The following is a 26132-nucleotide window of genomic DNA, read 5'->3' on the forward strand; positions in this document are numbered from 1 at the left end:
AGGCTTAAAAAAAAAAAAAATCAAATTAACCTGCTTACTTCAAAGCCATGCTCTCTTAATTTTAGCTGGCACATCATGAACAAAATGGTCTAGAACTAACCTCAAACAGTCATTTGGAGAAAAACAACATATTTTCCCATGTCATCACCACTATAGCACATACTAACCACAACTATTCAGCCTGTCAATTTTCAGTTTATATTATGATAGCTTTACCTAAAAGCATTTCGTGGTTCAAAAACAACAAGTGCAATGCCAAGGAAACATTTGCTGAACTGACGAGCATGGCAACACTGGTGTGAGGAATATACTTTCTGCAAAATGGGAAGCAGTGTAAAAAAGAGATTTCACTGGGAACAACGGACTTTTCAGAAATTCCCCAAAACAGTGCTTCAGGCTGGCTTAATCCCATAATCTAGGTTTAGTTTGGTCCTCAGGGGTGAATTTTCCACAAAAATCTCCAAGAACTGTGATGGATGGGAAAAGGAACACATGAATCTTTTTTACATGCATTGGTATTTCCACTGCCACACAGAGGAAGGTTTTTCACATCCACCGAGCATTTAAGAGAGGTGAAAAATACAAATTCATGCAAGTCTGGACAGGGGAGTATGTGAAAGGCACAAAAGCAATGCATTTTAGAAGGACTTTTGGCTGTGCAATCCCCATGATTCACAAGGAACCAAGTATCACACAAGTCTTTGACTACTTTCCTCATTTTACAGAGGACAAAGCAAATCTCTCATAAATGAAGCAGTGTGGTTCAAGTTCTATATTAAAAACCCCTCAACTTTGACAATCATATGCCCACACTCAGGCTTCAAAAACATTCTCATGTTACAACACTGCCAGTGTCATTACTCGAGAAGCAAATGAGAAGTCACTGCGTAACTTCCCAGTGATCCAGAGCAAGGAGAGGACTGTTGGAACAGCAAGAACTGTAACTGAATGCTTAGGTAGGGACACCAAACCAAGTAAAAAAAACTAAACCAAATGAAAACAAACAAAAAACCCTTGAGAAGCCTACAGAAACACTCTGCAGGCTATGCTACTACTCTCTTCCTCGTAGTGATTTGCCCAGAGTTAGGCCAGGGCGACCCCATGCAGGTTTCCATAATAAATTAATTGGTAGCTTTGCTTTTGCGAGCTGCAAGAGCAGCCTGAGCCACCCTGCTTTGTGACTTTCTAAGGTGCAATTTAGACACTCAAGGGCAGCTTTACTCCTAGGGGTGAGCAGGAATGCATTTCCCCTTCTTGGTTTTGGTGGGAGACACACTGAAGGTGAGGCATTCTCCCTAAGGACAGCCAATTTCAATGCCCGCTGGACTCTAAATGAGCCTTATTTAAAGAGCCATTATTAAGCTAGGCATTGTTCCCTGCTCCTCACTTTTTATGAATTAGGAAGGATGTGTGTTCCTGCGTGTCCTCTGTGGACAGACCTTCTGCCTGGAAAGATATAAGAAATATTAAGAAAGGGGTAGTGATGGGGAAAAATGGGTAGGACCCTGCAAGTGAACTTTCATTTATTTCAGAAGCGAGCGGTTATTTGTCTGCAGTGCCCCACACCCAAGCTTTACAATCTGAGACACGAGTTCAAGCAGATCTTCCATGATCTCACGGTGAGTCTGAGGTAGACCACGTCCAGCGCTCACAAAACACACACCTGAGCCCCTCCACTACTCCTACAGCAATTCCTGTCAGTGAACGTACTGCTGCTAACATGCACTGTGCTCCCACTCCAGATGCCAAAGCTGTGCTCTGCACAAAGCCAGGACTGTGTGGTGCCCAGGCACAGCCGCTGTTAGCTGTATTTTCCCCTCATCTCATGGAAGTTTTAAGGGAGCCACTAGGTGAAAAGCAGTAGCATTGCAAGTTGTGTCCACCCACTCAATAAACTAACATCCATTTTTTATGCAAGTATTGCAGCTCAGCAGTTGTACTACAGAATCTCACAAAGTATGAGACTTCCTTAATTTAGAAAAACTGCATACTATGTCAACTACTGAAAATCTTGGTGTGCAGCAGAAAATGTTTTGAGTCAACAGACTGAGAAGTAGATTTTTGTTTGAATTTACAGCATGTTTGATGTTTTCAGGATGAGACTTAAGGAGATGTAGTATCAGATTTGAAATCCTCTCTGTTGAATCTTTTATTATTTTCAGACTGCAATATGCTTTAGTTGAATTTTTAAAAGATTAAAATAAAAAAACCATGTTTCACAGTTGAGGATTTATCATATTCACAATACTTAGATGTGTACCTAACTTTCAATCAGTCAAGCCGACTGCAATTAAAAGGATAAAAGGGTGTTTATAAGGTAAGTGTGCCCTGAAGTGTTGTCCTGAACAAGAATTAGACACAACTATGTATTAGGTGTCTCTAAAATAGGTCCTTCATGTCTAATAATAAGTACAGATCACAATATACATTGTGTATCAAAGGGTAGCAAGAGCTACATGTCTTGAGGAAGAAGACTGAACAGAGAAGAACTGAAAGCCTCTGGGCATAAGATGTGATTGTTTTATTAGAAGGAAGATTATCACATAGAGGCCAAGGATGAAGTTGTAACTTGAAAGGAATATGAGTCAGGGAAGCTGTTCCAGATGGCAGAGCCATGTGGGATGTGACTACACCATCTACTGTGGAAATAAAAAGGAAGAAATGAAAACTTAGTGTTGCGAGAGCATATAGGACTGACAGTAAAATAAGAACTAACTGAAAGCAGTAGAAGGAAATTAAAGGCAGAGTGATGAAATGAGTCCTTCAGAAATTCTGAAGTGCAGCAACACCACTTCAATCAGCCAATATAAAAAAGGCTCAGTCACGTTGCTTCAGATAAACCCAAACATCTCAGTTTCAGTGCCTGTCCAGAGCACATTTTCTCTGCTTTTGGGTTTGACACATCATGTGGGCAGCTCCTCAGGAGAATCTCCAAGCATGTACTGAAGGAACAGTCAATTAACAGTATCCCATTACTGCTGATTCCAGCCCTAGTGTTATATCCAACATCACAAGCGAGTTAGACAGAATTATGTAAGATTGTGTCTTGGGCAACTTAAGACTAACTTAAGGGAATTTTTAAAAAGTGAAAATTAGGCTGAATGTTATAAGACTTATTAACAACTCCTTGAGGGAAGTGGAAGAAGCCATGAGGTCTGAACACTGAGAACTTAATAGGGCAAATGCCTTAAAAATGCATTGCAGTGACCCATCCCATCCTGTCAGGAAAACAGACATGGCAAGAAGCACATAAATAGGTCTTCTGCACCTCTTACTTCAATGCAAACAGGAGGCACATGAAAATAAAGCAAAAATAATAAAAGACAAGCTAATAGACAAAGATCTGAAACAGATTCATACACTATTTGCAGGCTGTAAATTCCCTTTGATTCAAAGATGGGATTTTCAACCAGAAGTTAGAGGTGTTCTTCCTGAACTAATTTGTCTATTCACTCTACAACAGCCCAGGCTACTCTCCACGAAATGACTGGAAAGATAGGTGGATTTGGAAGCCAACGTACACATTGTCTGAACTCTCCATTCTTCACACAAACATACACATGCACATTATGACTTCTTTGGTTTGGAGAGTCCTTTTGTTACATTTATGTATTCAAATGCCTAGCCAAAATGAGCTTTGACTACAAACCTAAAGCCACAATAGTAATAATAAGTTCGACACAAGAGATTCTTATTAAAATGGCAAAGAAGTACATACCACACATTTAAATAACCCCTGAAAATTATTTCAGAGACACATCTGATCTTGACTTTCTTTACTGAAAGCCTAACCTTAAGTCTATTGAGTCAATAAAACAACTTGGAGACTTGAAAGCTGACTTTAGGTTGCAGTATTTTTCCATGACTGATGCTTTTCCAATCATTTTCCTTCCTGGTTATGGCTTCTCTATTTCAAAGCAACTGCACTCTTAACCTACCTAAACTAACATTGTTGAAAACAACTGACCTGAAGGTAGCTTAAGAGTCTTGGTCTTCCTGTAATTGCCTTTGTAGAAGCCACAGAGCCTGTGGTCAATCGGCTACTTGTTGACCTGTCCCTTCTTCCCAGTGAAGGGATGCTTATGCAAACATTCCTTATTAAAAAAACCCTAAACACCAATAATCTGAAAATCTCTTCTCTCTTGCAAAGGATGAACTTGTTCTTCCAAGACACAAGATTAATCTGATTGCTTTAAACTCGCCTGGCTTTACCTGGGTACGTAAATGAGACATCTTAACTGCTACAGCCACATGCGTCAGCTCGCCAGACACAAAGAAGTGCTAAAAACCAGCCTGCAACTCTTGCATATCTTTCACTCTTATTCTTTCAGCCTTGATGATGTTTTCTTGGTTAGTCAACTTTAAATCTATCTACTGTATATACAGTACTATTTAAAAACAGCACTCAAGCGAACAAGATAAACATGTGCCCCACTGAGTTGCTAAACAAGAGATAATAAATTTGCATCCCTGTGAATTTACTACTACCATGTAGCTGCCTTCAATGTACAGAACAATACAAAACCAGCAGCTGTGCCAAGTAAGTGAGAGGCCTTGTGCAGAAAAAGGCCAGCACTCTACAGGCACAAACAGAGCTATGCAAGGAAGAAACTCAGCAATCACTGAAAACAGGGCCTGCTAGACATTAAATGTGTATATTGAGGACAAAAAGAGAATTTTTCATGAGAACAGAAAAGCTCTTGCACTTGGTATACATGGGGAGAAGACTCACGGTTACAAGGAAAGAGGGCAGCTCTCAATTTGCATTCACTGCAGAAGTAAAATGTGAGCAGCGTGAAGGGGAAGGAGCACAAGAGCTTTGCCAAAGGTTCCAGGAAAGATTCAGAGAATCCTTGTGGCAGAGGAACCCAGCACTGTGCAGAAGAGTGAAAACATGCCAGGAACATGAGAAAGTCGTGTTTCAAGCAGCCAGAAACAAAAACACCTCCAGGGTTTTGAATGGCAAATTCAGCCAGAGCCTTTCTAACAACACATCCCAAAGAACAGAGTAGGATTTGTGCTCTACCATCCTTCTGCATTTTTCCACCCCTGCACCATCTTCCCTCTGGTGACCCTCCAGACAACAGCCCAGCCTTTCTCCACATCCTGCCATGCTGGCCTGCACCTGGGCAAGGGCTGCCACAGTGCTCTGGATGCAGAGGTGGGACTCACTGCCAGCCACCGTCAAGGAGAGCTACCAAGGGCAGAGCTTGGCTGTCTCTTTCCCCTCAATGTCGGCAACAGCTCACAGCTCTCACCTCCCCTGCCTGTTGAATTTAACAACAACAACAAAAATAATTGTAGGAATTTAATTGTCTTTGAGACTTTTACTTCCTGCAGGATTTGGTGGGAATTAGCCAAGACACTGTTATGGGAGGGGGGTGGGAAATGGCGATGGACAATTAGACAGGCATCATCACCACCACACACACCTCATGTCCTTGGAATCCAGACTAAAAGCACCCAGGCTCTGGAGCAGAAATATTCATGAAAACATTTCATAATGCTTTACCAAGGAGTAATATCAGTATCATTATCTACATTTTATGGCTGCACCACTGACTGGTCATGACATGCCTCAAGTCGCCCATCAGATTAACAGTTCCTTCTGGCTCTGCCACTGTGTCTTCTCCTGACTGCAAGTGCCTTACCAGTGGAGTCATCCCAAACCACAGGCTGCACAGCAGGAAAGGGCTGTAGGAGTTAATATACTAGTATCAAAACACCAGCTATTCCCTTTGCAGACAGGCCAGAGAGGAAAAAATTATAAAGACGTGATAAAAACCATGAAATGCAATTCTCTGTCCAAAAGGCAAGACCTGCCTCTAACAGGTTTGGTGCACTTGAATTGTAGATGCATTTAATGAAAAGGTAGCACAAGACAAAATTGACTGTGTGATTGCTTAAATTAAGAACAAAGCAGAATCCCAAAGGAGACTGTGCAAGAGAGAAGGTAGGATCTGGAACTCCAGCTTTCTGATCAGGTGTCTTCTCAAACTCCTGGGGGCCCCACTCTCAAAAAATCCATAATGTTTCCTCTGCTCTTCAAATTCAGCCATGCTTAGCACTAGTAAACCAAACCTTACCAAAGCCAAATTTTTACCATTTTCCTTTGTTCCCTTTGCATGTAAAAGGATAAAGTAATTAGTACTTGCTCAAAAATAATTTCAATGATTCCTTATTTATTTTTAAAATTTCCCTTATCTTACCCCTTAGGTTTCAAATTCATGTCAGAATTAATTCTTACCAAGGGAAGAATGTTCCTATCATTATAAGATGAATAAAAAAAAAATTAGAAAATAAGTAGATAGGAATTATTGAATTTACTTTTTACTCCAAGAAGTGATATGAAAGTGCAGCAGTAATTGTTGGTTTCTTTCTCTAATTGCATATCCTTCTCTGTATCTCCTCCTTTCTCACTGTTTTCAGGTAAAGATCAAGGATACAATTTCTTCCCTATTCCAGCGTAAAACTGAAGTCAAGTAATGCCCAGCAAGTCTTGACCTCTGCCATCAGTCTCCTACCTGCTGTCATCCTGTCTGACATCTGTGGGCTGGAAATGCCTCAAACTGTATTCCATAAACTGTCCCACACTGCTGCTATGACTAGTCTTAAGAATGATGGTCCTCACAGGCAATTGCATTTCTAGTGACAACCACTGCCTGAGATGAAAGTTTTTGCAGTGCTTGTTCTGAGTTGCTGCATTGCTACCACTACAAATTATTGCATATTAATGCAATGCCAAAACAAGTACCATGTTGTGATGTCAGGACATAGCCTTGCCCTCATTTTGTGACCTCCTCTCTCGAGGTATCAAATTCTACTTCCTGGACCACCTTTGAGCTGGATTAAGTAAGTGAAAGGATGCTGCCAGAAAGGAAAGACTTAAGAACACAGCTGTTTGATACATGGGAACGTTTCCCCAAATGAGGGCTCCTCTCACTCTCCTAACATGTCCATATCCATTCTGATCAGGCAGGTAGACTGGGTCAGAGCCACATGTAGCATCTTCGAGGGTCACATATTGTTTAGATAAGGCAGTGGTCTGACTAAGAGGCATGAGAAAGCCTCCTACAGTCTCTGTTCCAGTAAGATGGTTTACAGACAAACAATCATCAATCTGCAACTCCTCATCCCCCACATCATCTTTGCCAAAACAGAAATGGAAAGTACAAAAAAAACCCCCATAGAACCAAGAAGAGATGCTTAAATATGACAAATCTTTTCTAAACCAAATCACTTGGGTTTTCCAGCACAATACAGGCACTGAGACTGAACCCACCTGAGTGCAATTTCAGTTTCAGCTACACTAATACTGTACCAGCTTTGCACAATCACAATCAAATAGTTTGTTGTGCTCTTTGCAACATTTTGAAGTCCTGAAGGAACACGTAAATAGAAATGCTTTCATTGAGCTTAAGTGCACTGTCATAAGCCTTAAAATGCCAATCATAATTCAATTAAGGACCACTTATCCTACTTCCAATTGCTGTCCCAAAGAAGCAATCAGGAGAGCTTTTACATGTTACCTTTAGCACTGGTCTCATCAGACAACAGGCTTTGTGTTGGCATGGTGGTTTCCCTCTTTGACCAAGGATAAACACCATTCCCTACTGCTTCAAGGTTCCAGCCCTCATAGGCCAGACAGCCTTAAAAGCATGCACAGGTTAACAAGCAGTCTCAGGGCTCAAGCTTGTAAGAGAAAAACAGCTGCTTCAGGTCTACAATGGGGCCCATGGGGTGCAAACACTGGGATTTGTCCCCTGCCTCTAGTAGTCCAGTGCTCTTTCTCCTGTTGCTCCCCACTGTCCATTTCAGTGAACAAAGCTCTTCCAGCTCTTTCAAACCATTTTTAGGCATTTAATTGGTGCAGATCTGGAAGCAAAATGAAAACTGCCAGTCCCAACCTGACCAAGGAGCAACATTAAATCTGGAATTTTGATTGAGCTGTCCTGTTACAATGCTCCTGGCAAGATCTTACTAGGCAGCTCGACTGAAACCAGTAACTAAGTCATGATTTAAAATTGGTGAAATACCTGCACTGCAGTGAAAAATTATGAACTTACTGTTTTCATGTGTGGTTTGTACAAAACAGACTTCCTCTAGAAAATGCCGAGTACAGCTCATTCTGAATCTACTCTGTCTTATGCATGCGCCAGGGCTTCAGAGCCAGCACACATCCATTTCCAGGAACAAAACACATCCTTCTAGTACTAGACACACTGAGCCAGCGTTTACACACTGATCTGCTAATAAGGAGACCTGGGAATTCCAGAACACGAGATTTATATTTATTGCTATTTTACATTGCCACAGAATGTGCCAAGTTTGGGCACTTTAAATGATGAGGGCTGCTATTGCACATTCCCTTATCAGTCTTTTGCACAACTGCGTTACTGAAGCATCCTGATAAGAATGTCTAAAATGTCTGCTATGTTTTAAAACAGCAAACTCTTCCTTTTCAGTTCTGACCCAGCCATTTCAGTCAACAAAGCTCCTTCTACTCTTTCAAAACACTTTCTATTCACTTAATGGATGTGATTATACTGACTGTCTTAGAAACTGCAGCTCCCCAAAATAATACAGCACAGCTATTTATTCGTAGCTTGATATTTTGAGGGCTACTATTTCATGATATGGAATGAAACATGAACATCCGTCTTTTGACAAGATCTAAGTATCACACTTCAGAACATCATACACAGAACATTAACGCACCTTTTAAACGAAGAAAATCAGGAAACTGTGCAACTAAAAGGACCAACTTGCCAAACCCAGCATATGTTTTTGCACTTGCTTTTCCATTCCCAGGCTCACTCAGATCAATATATATACAGATAGGCATGCGTGTATGTGTGTATACATACACATTCGTTCTCAACTGCATCTCCCAGGAAAGTGTCAGTCAGAGGAAGAACAGTCAGGGAGTAAAAAGCCACTTCTACTATAATGAGCGAAAACAGTTTTATTTGTTGGCATTTTGGGGTTGTCAAGAGGTCTTTTTTGATTGTTTCTTCTAAAACCGGTCTTCTGTAAGCTTACTCAATGTCTTTGAAAAAATATTTGATAGCAAACTTAGCTGGAATTGAATGTTAAAATACCAAATTATGCAAGTCACCCATCCCTGCACTCATTTCATTCTACAAAAACCCCACCTGGGAAGGAAGAAGGGAGAGCTGGAGTGGAAAAAGAACAGCTAATTAGCAAGGTTTCATGATCTAATTCAATATGCCAGCCCATTTTTCGGCCAGTCCTGCACACGCAAATAGGATAAAAAGCAGAAAGTCCAACCTCTTCATACTTTTATTCCTCAGTTTCACCATTTCTGGTTGTCTGGCTTGGTACTTCTGTCCCCTCACACAACGCCCCCAACTCCCTCGGGGCTCCAGGGCACCACCTCCAGAACCAGGAAAGTCATTCACGTGCAACAGAACAAACAGGACCAAAGACACCCAGCAGGATGTGTTTTTCTGAGAGCAAGGAGGCTACAGGCTATGAGCTGTTCAAGATCTTTCCTACCACTTAGTACCATCACTGCAGTCCCAGCAAGCCACCCAGGGCTGAGTGATGCTTGATAGCATGTACAGTAAAACTGCAGGCAATACCTGTGCTGGCTGCACAGCCACTGGCACACACTCGTGGGTCTGTGCCGAGTGGGCTCAGGCATTGAGAGGCTACACTGCAGGGCAAGGCTGTACAGACACACTTGCTTGACTCTCACCAGGGTCAGGCAGCACCCTGCTCAGTCTAATTAGCATAATCAGAGAAGATGTAAGGAGAGAAGCAGGGCTAATTAGCCTGAGCAAAGCACCTTGTCAGCTTGGGAATCTCTACACAGGGCTCAGATGCACAAATAGATGTACCCATCATGACTGAGCCTTTCTTACTCCCTGCAGTCAGCAAGTATTTCATTATGCCCAAGAACTACTTACTGCTGAAGCAACGTGTCTTGTCATGTGAGAGCAGAATGGGGTGATTCCTGAGTTCTTAATGCTGCTTTTTTGAAGCAAAGAACTGTAGGGATCTTATAGATCAATGTACGATGCTTTCTTCCATGGCATGTGCTTAGACAGACACTCAACAGTCTTCCTCTGCATGATCTTTTTTGAGGGAAGAGGATAAGAGGATCCTCTTATGGTTGCCGAGTATTTGTTTATTTCTATTTCCTTGTATAGCATTCAAGGTAGTTGAAAAGGAGAGGAAGAACACAATGCTGAGAATAGTTTCACTACTTCACTGTACCTTCCCCATCTCAAAATACTCTCCAGATGGAAAGAGTTTATTTGGAAGTAGGCAAGCAGAAGGCTGACTGAAGAAAAGTGATAATTACATTAGAATAATAACAACAAGAAAACCCGGAGCTAATGAAGCCTGACAGCTTCATTTAATTTAAGAAGAGACTTCACCCTATAATGAAGACTTATAAAGCTCTACAGCTCACTCACTCTTTCTACGGATGCCATCAGGAGCAAGAGAACTGCTCACTAAGCCAAATCACTTCAGCTGAACTGGTTTGACTGGTCAATGATAACAAGAAGGAAGTGCTTGTACTTATATCTCCTTGACTGCTCTGCAGGCTATCCCTCAGGTTGAATAAAGATAGTTATACAAACATTTTAATGGTTCGGGTAAAAGTAAAAATGGTCCTGGTAATTTGCACTATGGAATTAACAGACATGTCTTAACTCAGAAATACCTTACAAGGACCTTCCCATTTCAAAAGGCAGCAGTACATGACTGAGTGACAAAGAGACATTATTTTTTCTCTTTTCCCCATAAGAAGCTGATTCTTTCACAAAGTCACTTGCAGAGCACAGCTTTACAAAAACACAAACAAAAAATACTCCTTTCAAAAAATGTAAAATAGGCCCAAAACATTTTAACTGTGAATATGAAAAGTGTCAGCTCCTCCAGTGCTCTTCCTGCTGCTCCACCGAGTATCAAACTCCCTTTTACTTCACCAGAGGTTCATGCTACCTGAAGTTTCTTTTTGTCAGCTATTTGCATCAGAAATGATAAATCAAGCTGCTGAGAAGACAAGTTTTGTCTGCCAGAGAGACAAATTCCTGTGAGCTGAAGGCTTAAAGCACAATTTGCCCACTGCCTCCATTAAGGACACTTCTGCTGCAAGGAATCTCCATAGCTCTGCTCACAAATGTACCCCGGTCCGGGAAGCCAACCCACATGTTGCCCAGCTTCTTTCAACTGACACAGCTTTTGTAATGCTTTAGCAGGATTTACTGCAGTCCAAACGCTGGAAGTGAGACAAAGGGAATTTATAAATCACCACCCCAATTCTGACTGAAGGTTGCCTGGCACAGAAAACCACAAATAATGTTCCTCCCTTCATCTAATGCAGCCCTCACTCCCCAAACAGATTTCTTCTATTACTAGTGCAATAACTTGGTAGGAAGTTGCACTACTGCAATAAATTTTATTTGCCATAGTGGGGAGGGTTTTTCTTTCATTTAAAAAGCTGCCAGGAAAACTCTTTGGAAATAAATAAAAAAAAGTATCTCAAGTTTCCTTAGTCTGTCTCTAGTTCTGATACCTCAACAGGATAAGAAGCTAAAGGCAATCCTGTCAAGTTGCTTATCTTCCTCTTGAACTTTGTGCCATCAGGTGCCTCTGAAACATTCATCAGTGTGATGCTTGAAACAGCAAAGCTGATTAACAACAAGAAACATAAAACTCACTGAGAGGGAACACTGATAGCATCAATACAGCCAGTTTGAATAAAAGTATCTGATACTCCTTCCCAAAATATGCATCCAGGGTCAACATGCCCAGCAGACTGCAAACAAACCTGAAATAAATATGAATGAACAAGTTGTTCAGAATAATACTTTGCTACAAAGGGCTCATGATTCCTCTTAACTAACCTACCACTATCAGCAGCCTTTCCTTTTGAATGCGCACTCCAAACAGAAAATGGAAAAAAACCTCCTCTGTAGGAGAGCTTAATTTATATTCTCTTCTTGCCGCTGCTGCTGCCACAAACATTATCAGCTTTGAGAGAAGCATTGGCAGGTTATGATATACTGTTAGGGTCATCATGGGCACAGCAAACCAGCTCACCAGTGACGCTAAGTATCGCAGCAGCACAAGAAAGCAGCAGGGAAACACAGGAAGTGTAAGAAAAGTGGAAAAAATATTCTCACAGGCATGAGATACCTGTGTTTCAATCAGCTTCACACCAGACACAACCTACAAATAGTAGGGCAGCTTTCACTCCATGCTATAAACCTGTGAAGGCTGGGCTTGGTTCCCAATGCTTCTTCTTGGTTTCACTGGATGTCTCTTGGACCAAGCAGTGCTGCCAGCAAGGACCAGACATTTCTCCAGCTGGAACCACCAAGTTAAAAATAAGCAACCATAAGCTACAATGCTGAACTACAGGAGATGCTTTTTGTGGTTTCATGCACCACCACTGGTATTGTAATCATTAACAAAGGCATTATTCACCTGCCTGCCTTGCTGCGTTTACTCGCTCCAATGCACTGTGCACTAGGACCGCCTGGACTTCTCTAATGCCAAATCATGAAACAAAGCTGACAGCAAAAAGCTGGGGCAGCAGTTAAAGTGACTGCCAAAGAGAAATCTGTTTGCTCAGGCAAAAGCTGTTCTCAGTCCAAACATGGGAGTCATAATCTTACAGCCATTTGCTTGGAAGACAATGAAGGGAAGGCAGAACAGACTGGGAAACTACAGCTTGCCACCATAGAGAAGAGAACAATCTTTGTGCCCAGATTTCTTTGCTCAGCAGGGTAAGTTTTACAAAGCTGACAACCAGTAGCAACATGTAGTGGGCCCAGGCATCATGCCTGCCTATCAAAGACTTGGATTTTAGCCCTTGAGAAATTACACCTTCTCACTTCTCTGGAACCTATACTGGCCGAGAGGAAAGCAAGACAGTAATGAATGACCTAACTAAAAGTTATTTTAATACATGGACTGCATACCATAAGCCATAAACTTAGGAGTGCAAGGAGAACTGGAAGAAGATGTGGAAAAGAAAAACATCATGTATTGACAGGAACACCATAGCCATAGATGACGAAAGACAACCAGCTGAGGCTTCAACAACAGCAAAGTCACCTATTGGAGTGGTAGGGGCTGGCACACTGAATGGAAAGAATGGGTCCAGCAGATAAGCCCTGGAGACAGGAGAGGAAGCTCAGCAGTTCAGTCTGGAAAAGATAGTGGGGAAAAGACAACTTAGGAAATCATGAGTTGAGGAGCCAGCCAGCAGGAATGCAGACAAGAGAAAGGTAAATCCAAGGAAGCTGCACAGATATGAATAAAAAGGCATTTGGTCCTGAGGAGCACCGGTGGCTTACAGCTTCATCGCTGCATGTCCTTCTGCAGAACTTGAAGCCACCCTGGCCACCTCTCTGCTGGGTGGCAGGTGCAAGCAGGCACAGCCCAGCTCTTGCCTGCTGTCCCTTAGGTGTCCATACACTGACCGTGCGGGGGATCCCCCACCAACAAAACAGCTCAGCTGCTGCCAGCTCCCAAGGCCAGTTTGCCACCCATGCAGTCTGAGGACGGTGGTGGCTTCAAGGCCAGGAGAGGGGGTGAGCTGGCCTGATGCGTAGAAACACCTACCACCACCCACTTTACATCTGCACAGACACACTTGCCCTGCAGGATTTCTGCAACATCCATTTTAATCCAATGTTCAACAGCTAAAGTAAACTGAAGGCCCAGAGTTATGGCCAGAAACTTTTTTTGGAAGCCCCACGAGAGACTCAAACTGTTTCAGCTTCCTTTCCCAAATGATAGCCTTGAGCTGTTCTTGCCTGGCTGCCGGAAGCCCGTGACGTGAAATAAAAGCCAGGAAATACGACTTTCTGAATAAACATTTATTTGGTGAGAAATACTTCTCATTTTTTGGCAGAGAAATGGAAGAAACCTGAAGCCCTATGTATAGCATGCCTGCAGAGAGCAATTTCTATTTAAAGGGAAGCTGCAGCTGTCTGTAGCTCTTAATGAAGAATAATGCCTAGGAATAAATTACTGCTGTTTCTGAGAGACGTTTCTCAGATTAACATGATTCTTCCCTTTTTCCCTCTCACTATAAATACCGAGTGGCATGTACTGGGCTGTTGTTTGGAAGAATGGACACATGCAGCTCTGCTCTTTTCTCAGCAGCCTGGTAACTTCCATAAAAAACCATGAATTGATTTAGCATACAGATACCAAAGCGACACAAAAGCAAAGACATCCAGAAACATTAAGACTGCATGTGTCAAAGCTTCCCATCGCTCTTCCAAGGTGTGTACAGCTCAGAACAGAAACCAGGCATCACTTCCAACCTGGCGTTGAGGCTCCAGGCGTGGGAGATGGCCGCTCAGAGAAACCTGCTGCAAAAGGCTCACTAACATTCAATTTCCATCCTTGCACAAGCCTCTTCCCCGAGGGCTGCCGCAGCAGCAGGACAGGCAGGCGGAGAAGGTGATGCTCTGGGGAGAGGGTGTGCCTGAGCTGCAGCCAGCCTGGCCAGGCTGCTCAGGAAGCAGCACTGACATCAGCTACAGGAGCTGTTGCTCCCAGACCCGTCACAGCTCCACGTGCCAGGAAAAACAGCCGGCAGCCAGAGGGGGAGTACATGGGAGATAGGACCCAGGGTAAAGGAAGCAAGGAGGGCCAAGGAACAGAGAAAGAAGGCAGCAGCTCAAAAATGGAATGGAACTGGGGCTAAGCCATGTGCGACTGCAGTCCCCCAAGGACCCTCTCCGGAGTCAGCCCTTACAGCAGCAGGTTCCCACTGAAGGCAGGGCATAGAAAGCCTGTCTGGGCTAGAAATGGGGATGTTTACTATCCTACCATCTGCAGTTTGCCCAAAATAACAGTTATAGATATGAGATCAACTAAACACGTTTCTGTTATTGACACATACTGGATTTAGCGATTTATTTTCCATTTCCCACAAACCGTGCCAGAGGTTCTCACATAAGCACAGAAAAAAAAAAAGAATGTGAAGAAATGCCTGCGAGTGAGGAACATTAAGAGTTTATTCCTTGCTCCTGTTAGAATGTGTTTGTGCTTGTGTGGCTAGCACTCCAAAAAAGCTGTGGCATATGTTTTCAGGATGGAAAAAAAACCCCTCAGGATACCTACATCCTACCAGAAAGTTATAAAACTGTATGCTGGAATACACAAGGCACCCTCCAGCAAGAGCAAAGGAGCCTTGTCTTGCTTCATTTTTACCCTTGCTAAAATAAACGTTCCTCCTTAATGAACCCTCCTGACAGCCCTTTTTTTCTCCCCAGAAGTAGAATATGGACTTGATTTGTACAAGCACTGCTATTCCAGAAATGCATTTCATCCAAATGAAGAGAGCAGGGAAAAGGAAGCAAGAAATTTGTACTGTTTAGTAAACAGGCAGTTTCTAGGTGGATGCAAGACACTGGTCCCAATTTACTGCACCCCTCCCTCGTCACACTCCCCTTCCTCTGAAATTTGCCTGGGTGGCAGGAGGAGGCAGCAGAAAGGAAAGAATACAGCTACTGTTTGCAGTGGGAAAGGTTTGATCATTTTCCTCACATCTTAACATGACAACACTCTGCACACAGGGAAGAGAGAGAAATATTTTTCAGTAAAATCACTGTATGCCAGGATTTCCTTTCAGGAGAAACACTGTACCTCCTCACCTCTGGTATTCTTGTCTCCCTAAGAGGTTAAAGGAAAGAGGAGAGGAGGAGCCTGGCTGACTGCCTCCTTCTTGCAGCAGTGCCCTCCAAGCAGAAGCCAGGTGACAAAATACACTCTCAAGGAACTGCTAAAAAGCTCTCCATCACCTACAAATGATTCCTCAAAAGGAACCAGTCCTGGATGCTAGGGTAAGAGGCATTCTCAAGAACACTTTCTCCCATCCATACCTGGTGAGAAGAGTGCTGCTTTTTCTGCACAAACCCAGGCCTCCTGAGTGTAATTCAGGGTTTTGGCGCCACAATAGCAGAACATCACACTGTTCTTCAAGTGGGCTGATTTTAAATCGTTTAGGACAGGGCAGAATGTAAGGATCACAATGACAGCATCTTCAACAGATATTCTGCCCCCTGTAATGGCTGATGATTGCCTCCTTCAGTTTATCTGGCTGATCTGGCACACCTTACAGGACCCAGGGAATGCTCTTCTTCACGTGAAGTGATGCTGCTGTTGCAATCAGTGGAGGTGACTGCAACATCTTGAACGAACATCTCCTGTTATCCCAACAGCTCTGCATGCTGGGACGGTTTGGGGTTTTTTTTGTTTTTTTTGTTTTTTTAAGGCTGTCTTCTCCTGCTCTAGGATGCCAGCACGCAAAGTAAGCTCTTGTGGCCTTTCGAAGTGTGGGAATAAGCTGATACGGCCACGTCTGCTTGGATACATAGACAGTGAGAAGCTCCAGATCTCAGAGGTCTCTTAATGAGCTACTAACTTGGCAGCTTAGTGGTAACTAGTAAGTAACAATTCCAAATGTCAGCTTTGTTAACTATTTCACTGTAGATCAAAGCAGGAGGGAAAGGCAAGAGATGGCAAAAAATTTTCAGTGTCCTCTCTAATATTTATTTTGCATCTGGTTCTTGGGAAAGCAGCACTGCTTAGACTCTGTCTGAATCTGCTTCCCGAAGCCTGAACCCAAAGGGAAAAGCAGCGCAAAGGAGGGCATCCAACTCTGAAGGAGCTAGAAGGCATGCCAGGAAATATATTTATTTACTACATTCATGGGAAGTGCACAAACTAGTTTGCTCAAACCAGAAGAATCTGCAGCTTGTTTTATCATGACTAATATCTTGAAGGACCACTGTACACTTTGGGCATAAGAATTTAAATACTAACCTGCCTAACTTGGAAATCCCCATGGCTCTTTCTTAAGAGAAAAATAAGGATTATTCTAAAACCTGGCAGGCAGAGAACTCTTGTTTTCCTCTTTTTGTGAGAATGTTTACATTTGATCTGCATGTTTGCCCATTTCAACCCAGAAAAGCAGTGGGCTTCATAAGAAAAACAATGAACATAAAAATATTTATGCCTTCTCTTTAGCCATCCCTCACGGGAACATTTTCTTTTATTAATACCACAACTGAATCAAGGTCTCAGTTGACTGACTGTGTTTCCCTCTGGAAGGTGTGCTACTCCGATTCCTATGAACACAAACGTCTTAGAGGAGCATTTGTATTGGAAATACTCAATCTAATATAACAAACTGACCAACAGGAGTTTGGAGTACCAGGCAGAAATAACCACATTTGCATTCCTCTAATTTGAAAGTGGTCAAATAATTTCAACCATTGTATAAGCATGTCTAAAACTCCTGAACCTAACCTGTAGACTCATGAACTGTTATCCATACTATTTCTCACTCGTTAGGCTACACAGTCACACGGCCTTCCAATGCAGGCTCACATATTTAACTAAAAAGCAATAGCAATATGACAAATAACTGTAGCAGTCCAAGGAAAAGAAACCCACCATCTTTTCTTAGATAACACTAGTCTGCCCTTAAACCCATTAAAAGAACGAAAAAAAAGTAAGAGGGAGAGAAATTCAAGTCTATCTTTGCAGCTCAACCCAAACACACCTGCCTTTGGTGCTCAGTGCATCACAGGGAAGAGACCAAACACAACAGAGCAGATACTACCTCCCAAAAGACACAATTGGAAGTACTTGTTATCACTGCTAGGAACTCACAGCATTCACTATGATCTTCTTCAGGGAATTCTGGATTATCCTTTAGCATGAAGATTTTTCAGAAGCTGCTGGATTGTTCACAGGTCCTCACTGGCTTTCCTCTTTCAAATAAAGTAAGGTAGAGCTGTAAAACAAAAGCAAAACCAAATAAGAAAGGAAAGCAAGGAATAAAAAGAGGAAAATCCATAGACCTGTTTAACAAATGAACAATTGACTCCTACATCTCCTTGAAGCAAATGCGTTTTTAATGAGCTCCCAAGATGGAGATTCCAGTATGGAGTGAGTTTATGGCAAACACTGATCTAGGATAGGAAGAGTAATTTGCCCCGTACATATTATTAGAAAAAATTAAACCCCAGTTCAGAATTGCTGAAGCAGATACATAATTAAAATAATTCTTAGAAACTTCTGCTGCTGTAACAAGAGAAAGAAAAAACTACTTGGAGCTACTGTTTAGAAAAGTGTCTGCAAACAAAGTCCACAATGTGCAGAGAGATCCACACAGGAAGATTTTTGTCCTCGATGAACTCCTCTAAGGGAAGGTAAACACCTATCTATTTCCATGGTTATCTGCAATATTGTAACAGAGGAGTACTGAAACCAAAAATACACACACTCACTCTTGCTGTTCCTCAGTAGGAAGTATTTTTCATAATTGAGATTTTTAATATTATGGTTCTTTCATTAATTTTTTTGACAAAATTTCTTTGTGGACCAATTCTTTATTTCTTTTTACCTACTATACAAGGTATCAGACTCTCCTCAGCCTTTTTACTGGGGTCTGAGGAAACTGCTGGGCTTCATTTTTATGTGAACCCCACACAGAATGCTTAAAATAGAGCGTATATTTCCACCTGCGCCAAATTGAACATTTTCTCCTTGAGCCAGGTTCCCACAGTCTCCTTGTGCTTCCTAAATTCTTAGTTTCATTTTGTGCCACAAACTTTTCCTATCTCCTTAATTTAAGGCTCCTCAGACATTTCATGTGTAATTTCAGGATTTGTGCACATGGATCCCATCCTATCAGCCTTATGGTGGAATCCATGTCCTCGAACCCATAACATGTGCAGGACAAAAGTCTACGCCTTAGACAGTGCAAACTCTCTTCACTTGTTGGAGGAAACGAGGCAATCTAGAAAATTATTCATTTGACCTATCTTAAGCATCTGCTTTAGGACAGAATGAATCACTCTAGAAAGGTCTGGTTCTCTCCATAAAGTGAGTCTAGACACTGAGCTCAGATTAGATGGCTACAGATGAATGCAGATGAATCTCACACTACGTGAAGGCAGGAAACAAGTCAGACAGATGGACAAGTGCAGTTCATGGGTGAAGAGCAGAGGGAAGGCAATGCAATGATAAAAAAGGTTGCTATTCAAAAAAAGTTTACACCTATGACAGTTTGTTTCAATTGAACATACAAAGCAACAACAATAAAACCTTCCAAAGGCCAAAGCAGTATCTGCCCAGCTGATCCAGCTTTGGTTTAAGACTACTCCTGGATTTACTGGCTAAGGCTAAGCCCTCATAGGGCAGTGTCTGTAAACCAGCATCCAGCTGGTTGGGACTTGGGCAGGCACCTGGCAATGATGATGGTGGTGACCACTAGTCTCAAGGTACATGTGTCTTTGTTCTCTCCTTGATGGACTGTAGCAAAGCAACATACCTATTACAAAGATCTCCCCAGTTTAAGACACAGTAGTTTCTTAAGAACTACAACTCCTGTGTAACAGAGGCACCACTACATCAAGAGCCTTCATCTGAAGGACCCAAGCCCTGACTACACTTCCAGGACTTTGGTCAACAGCTTCTCTCCTCTGCTGAAGTGGGACTGCTACTTATCTGGCAGAGAAACACACCATCAGACATAGTCTCACAAGATTTTTAACTTTAGAAAGCAGACCAAAGAGAGAAAAATAATGCAGACATATTTAAAAAAAAAAACAAACCTTGAAACCTTGCTGAAATGCAAACCAATTTATTTTCAAGACATTTATTTTTCTTTAAATTATGTGAATCTCACAACTAAAAAAACTCCACTTGTGCTCAAAATACTCAAAACATTTTGTTTATAAGTGTTAAAAGAAAACATTTCAGCATTTGCAAGTTACTTATGGTGGTTTTTCCCCCAATAATTTGGCAACCCTAAAAGTTGCAATTTTTAATCTTTACTACTTGTCATTCAGCATTCAAGGGAACCTGCAAATGGCATCCAAATGACTATGAGAAAATATTTAACATTTCCAGCAAAAATAGATGTCTTCCAATTATTTTTAGTAAGAGCAGGGAAGTTTACTTCTTGCAAACTCCTGCTTGGATAGACTCCTGTGAGCCTTCCTGGAGAGTCAGCTGTGCATAACCCTGGGCTGACACCCACCACACTCAGTGACTAAGTCCTTCCACTAACTTCAACAAGTGGGATTAGGATTTTGATTCTGTTTGAGTTAAATAAGGCTATGATTGCCCACACCAGGGCTTTGATCACTGAATCAGGAGAGAGGCCACTTGCTAGCTATGCAGGGATCTTGCTGTCAGCCTGGAATGTGTCTTGCAGACCCCTGCCAGCACAGGGACAGAGGAACAGGCCACAAGCAGCACCTGTGCAATACAGTGCAGTGGTGGCACTCCAGGGCAGATACCTTCTCCCTGGAAAGATGGGAGATCTTTCATGGGAAAGATGACACGAAGCAAGGCAGCCTACACCTAAGGCAAAAAAAGGGGCAAGAGACCTTGTATTTACCACGGGGCCTTTGTACCATGCACACAGCCAGTTATTATGGAGCAGATGATGCACTATAAATTCACAGGCTAGTTTAATTTGCTACAACTTGCTCACTTGACCTTACCCATAGGCACGTTACCCATAGGCACTTCACTCTGCCTGCAAATGCTCCCAGGCACTCTTATGCTTAAGATTTAAAGACAACATAGCACAAAATTCAGGATGCACAGACAGATACTGCTTCTTGAAGCCCAACTCTCACTTGAAGAGCAGAGCACTCAGTCCCTAACTGGTACAATCTTTCTGCTCTGCAGATCTGATGGGCTATGATGACATGCTCTTCGTGGAACATGTAAAACAGTCATAACTTGGAGGGAGCAGCAGAGAAAGCTGGTTTGCAGTACAATTAGGTCTTACCCAGACTTTGCGACTGAAGTTTCAACATGATCAACAAATCATTATCACATACATGGTTACCGATCACATTGCCGCCATCAATGGGAAGTGTTACCAAGGAAGCTGCTTTCCATGGTCCCATAGCACTATGGTTACTCAAATACCACAGCACAGCCCTGTCTTTGAGAGCTAAAAAGGACACTGTGCTGACAGATTAGAAGTGTAATTGAGACATGAATAGATCTCAAATCAAAGAACATGGAAGTACTTCTTGGGAGTATTTAGAGACTAAAATTGGACCCCAGGGCAATCAACAAATAAGGACTGTAGTACAAGTGAGCAACTGCAAATTGGCAACACCTGAAGACCAGAAGTTGGCTACATGCAACATCCTGTACTTATTCCAAGAAAAGGTCACGCTCTCCCATCTTGCTTTGAAGATCAGGCAGTGAGAGATTACCATTTTACTAGTCCTTTCCTGCAGGTTTTTAATTGCCATCCCTTGCCCTCTTGCATGATATAATTTGGTTTCCCTAATTCACAAATCAGCATAAGCTAATAAAACTGTAAAGAGACGGCAGCCTTGCGTCCAAGTTGTTCCATTGTTCACTATTATCCCACAACTAATCCTTCAACTCAAATAAAACCATAATTCATTTCCTGCGTTATTCTCTCTCTACACGAAATAGTTTTAGACAGGTTCAATCCTGCCTCACCGCAAATGGGAAAAGCGAGGTTTTATCTTCCTGGAGCGTGCGTGATTTCAATTACCTAATGTGTGTATCATCTATCACGTCAGGAAAAAACTTCTAAATTATTTTCAACAGGTTTAGCTGACTTTACACAAGGAGAAAAGGTTCTAATGGAAATAAAAAAAAAACAAAACAAAAAACCCAAACAAGAAAAAACCCCAAAACCACAAGCCAAACAAGAATTTACTGTCTTTTAGACTTCAAGTTAATAAAAGCTTCTCTACACCAGCCATGCCAAAATTTGCCCATCTGAAAATCTTCTGACATTTTGTCTAGTGTACAAAGGCTGCTGCTGATGTCCTGCTAGTATAAAAATTACTTAAATCCTAGTTATGCCTACTTTAATGCTATGGTCAAGCAATGTCACCCTAGGACAACAGAAGTTTACTATGTATAAAACAGGTGGTATCACTGATTTCTGTTTGGCATCCATTCCTCATCTGAAGCTTGATCCTTTACATGACATGGCTTTGTCATGTAAACAAACATTTCCCATGGCTTTCCATGCGGTCCACGGTGAAATGCCCAACTTCACAAGGTGTTACACCCACTTTGTTCAGGGTGAATAACTGTATCTAGGTGCATGAGAGCAGTAAAACAAGTTGTCAGCACTTTGCATATCCTGCAGGTCCTAAACCAGAAAAACAGCATGCAGATCATGCGGCTCAGACAAGGAAGCAATCCATCCGCCCCCCAATTTGTAGCAGAGGACCTATGTTGCCTTCCCCAGCTCGGTGAATATGGGGCATCCCAGCCCAGCACATCTTTCCTGTGAGTGCATTTCCAACGTGAGTGCTCATCCAAAGGAAAAATGCAGGATGGGAACATCTATCTGCGAACAGTAGAGAGACAGGGCCAGCACATGAGGCTGAAAGGGCAAGGCTGCAGCTCACACCCTCCAGTGCAGGAGCCACTACTGAAGATGGCCACTGATTGTGCACAACTAATGTTAGCTGTGAGTCATCTAGAAATTCCTGTCGCTAGATTTAATCTAAAGACCATTATTCATCATTGCTTCACCCACAGCAGGTATTTTTCACTACTTAAGGCTCAGGTAAACAAACAGACTGAGAGTTTTCAGACCTACTCACTGGACTCATCCGCCCTTCCAAACCTTTTCATCTGCAAACCACGGAAGCAACTTTGCTCTTGAAGCCAGCTCCACTGCTCTTGTTATCCATTCCCTAACCTCAACAACAACGGGAAAATAGACACAGGTTCATCACCGCTGTCATACTCACAAAAAATGCAGAACAGCTCAAACTCACACTCTCCATTTACATGATGCCTAATAACAATACAAACACAAATCTGACTAGGACCTCAGAGACATCACTTTTACACAAATAACAGCAATCACAACCATACTCCTTATTTGTATTCCACTAATACCCAGTTTTTCCAAAAAGACTTGAGGTTAGACTGTGCTTAGCCTTGTGCTTCTCTTAGTGAGCTTAGTTTCTAAGTTCCATGTGATTTTCCCTCAGAAAGAGTGGAGCATAAGGTACTAAAATATTAAGTCAAGAGGTGGGCTATGGGTGCAACACACAATGCCACCAGGTGAAAAGAAAACTAAGAGGAGCTTGTCCACATTGTTTTCTCTAAGCAGCAACAGTACAGACCCCTAAGAAGAAAAATACCTTATAAATACATCCTATCAGATGCCAGTGATACACTTTTTAATAAAAATCCATCACCTTATTCACATCAGCACCCCCTATTTGCCACTGTTTCATGGCTATCAAAGCAGGAATACTGGTGGGGGGGGGAATTTCAACACAGATCTACATTTCTCCTAGGATGCCAACTTTCTTCATTCTCATACAGAGATTTAAAGTAAAAACAACTCTATTGCCTGTGTGTTTGTAACACAGTCATTTCTACAGGTCTTCTGAGCAGAAAAGATTGAGAAAAGAATGCAAATGGTCCATAATAATTCAGGCTGCAAGCCAGCAATGCTGAACAGATATAAGCAATAAAAATAACTACTCTGGATGCTTCTGCTATATGACATAAATATTTCTCTTTTACTTTTATGGAAGCTATTATGCAAAAAATGCAGCTCAGCCCTGAGTGGAGACAATGAGCCTCCTGCATATTTGAAGAACTGCAGCACCCTATTAACTTGCTACAGATGAGAACAAGCTCAAGGGCCTTCATTACATGTACAGACACCTGTCATACAATGGCCACAGCTCTCCTGCAAAGATGGTGTTGAAGGGGGAATCCAAATGCTGTAAGTCGCAAACAGTAGCGGCACCAAAAGCAATGGCAGAGATTCTGTTTAATTGCAGTACTTTAAGTAGCCAGAGACAAAACCTCCTGAAGAAAACTGTTAATGCTACAACCCAAAGAACCAGAGAAGAGGCTTGATCTCTGGTGGCAGCAGTAATTCCAGCAGATGCCCACAGTACCAACTCCCTGGTGCCAGTAAGATTTGAGTTTGGGCCGTGGCCTTTGCCTCACTGGGTTCAGCCACAGGTGCCCACAGCTATTCATCTGCTACTTACACCAAGTTTTCAGGAAGCAGCTTCCCCATCACCTCTACCTGTGCAGAATGCTGGGTTGAGGAGGACCCGTATTACACCAGTTGCCAGGCTGGGGGGACACACACGGGCGCAGGCACAAACAACGCCACCACGTGAGCTTTGCTTCCTTAGGAAGTCAGCCCAGAACGCACCCTTAACCTTCTTCCCGCTTGCAGTGCTGCCACGTCTTCTTCACTGCTGATGCAATGTGAAACACAAAGCTGGAAAACAAAGGCACTATTGACTAACTTTTTTGCAGGATTAAGATGACTATGCTGGCTTACAACAAAGATTTCAACGATTTCAACACTGAGCGCAAAGCAACAGGAACATGGTTTGGCAGTAATTCCAGATATTACCTGTTGAAACATTAATGACAAATGTCTTTTGATGTGGGCTGCTTTATGTGGTGCAAAAGGCAGCGCTGTAATTATGCATTTCCTTTCTGTGAATCTAGTATTTAACAGTAAAGCATTACTGGGGGGGTGTGTGCACGTGTATGTTTGTGCATGTGTGTGTGCATGTGTTTATGTGTGTGTGAGACAGGAAATACTCCACAGCTGAGCCTGCAATTTACCAGGGTGGCTGCACGTAGTAAACCTGCAACAGGGGAGCCTTTTCATTCATCCTGCACCAAGCAGAGGGCTAAAACAATTGCCACGCTTAAGACAAATGTCAGTGTGAGTCATACCAGCCGGAGCGCAAACATGTTTGCTGTCGGGTGAGTCAGAATATCACATCCTGAATTCACAAATCTTCCTATAAATAATAATTTCCGAAATTGTTGCATTTCTTTAATACAATGCAATTTTAAGTATGATGCCAAATCCATAAAGGCTTTCCTGACTACAAAGAAAATGTTTTTTCTCCTCTTCCCTTTTGCTTAACTGCGTGTATCTACCTACAGGAGTATGCTGTCTACAGTACCTGAAATGGTAATTGCCTTGATTCACACTTAGGAAAATGCAAGCAGGGCTCAAAAAAAGTCCAAACGAGAGACAGGCCCCCAGCCCCTTAAAAAAAAAAAAAAAACAAACAAAACCAACCAAAAAAACTAAATACAAGCAGCAGGACCTTTCACTTACTGTATATGCTTCCTACATTTTTTGATGCTGTAATTCTGACAAGCTTTAGCATGTTCAGCATTCAGAGAAAAGGAACGTCATGCTGTCATGAGACACAGAGTAACAGAGAAAAGGGGTGAGAAATGCTGGAGAAGTGGTGAGAGAGGTCAGGGCAGCATGGTGCATGTGAGCAAGGAGGGACTGCGCCTGCACTGTGGTCGACAGCTGAAACACCCACAGCTGAAGCACCGTCCCTGCTTCAGGGAGCACTCAGCCTTAGTACAGCGTGCAGAGATCATTCCTCCCCACGAATACGAACATACCTGGTAATGAAATTAATGCACTGTAATAATTGGCAATGATTATCCATGACTGCCTCTAATTCAGGAAAGTATCTGAATCAGAAGTTATGCAAGTACCTTTTGAAATAGGGCTGAACTCAAGGATATGACCAAATTTATGCAGGAGAGTGCTGATAAAGATGTCTGTCATCTCTGTGAGCAAGGGGGGGAAAAAGTGGCTTGTGTAAGGTTGTTGGGGGGGGGGATGTTTCTAACTTGATTTTCAGCTGGGAATTTATTCTCATCTTATATGAAAGGGAATTCACACACATACAAATCTCACATCAAATCAAGACAGTCTTGCTTTCTTCTAATTGTTTTGTGGAATAACCACTCAGAAGTTCACTTCTGTTATCTTTCTCAGGCAAAATAAAAGGCCTTTTTAGAAAAATTTTATTGCTAAAACAATGAAATCCTCCTGGGAATGACTTCGTTATGGAAATCAAGTGACAGTTTCTTTTATCTAGCCAAGCAGCAAGTCTGCATTTATAAAAGGCATTCTATGCACGAAGTACAGTGAGTAGGAGGACATGAAAATGCTATTTTTAAACCAGATTTCAGCGTTCCTCCCATACAGATTTCCTGGAATAATAACAGCAACAACAATAATGATAATTAATAATGCCAAAAAAGGAGTATCATCTTAAAGG

At 42.2% G+C, this 26132-nt stretch overlaps 1 protein-coding gene across 1 annotated transcript in view; it reads right to left on the reverse strand.

Moving 5' to 3' along the window:
• Positions 1-26132, reverse strand: part of ATXN1 (ataxin 1) — a 166806-nt gene that overhangs the window by 74816 nt on the left and 65858 nt on the right. Inside the window, 1 exon segment of the mRNA XM_042049043.1 lies at positions 17680-17803. The gene's annotated coding sequence lies outside the window, so the exon portion shown is untranslated.

The sequence above is a fragment of the Corvus kubaryi genome, unplaced genomic scaffold (genome assembly GCF_017639235.1).
Source record: "Corvus kubaryi isolate FWS band 111438036 unplaced genomic scaffold, C.kubaryi_AGA036_p1.0 69, whole genome shotgun sequence".
NCBI classification, from domain to species: domain Eukaryota; kingdom Metazoa; phylum Chordata; class Aves; order Passeriformes; family Corvidae; genus Corvus; species Corvus kubaryi.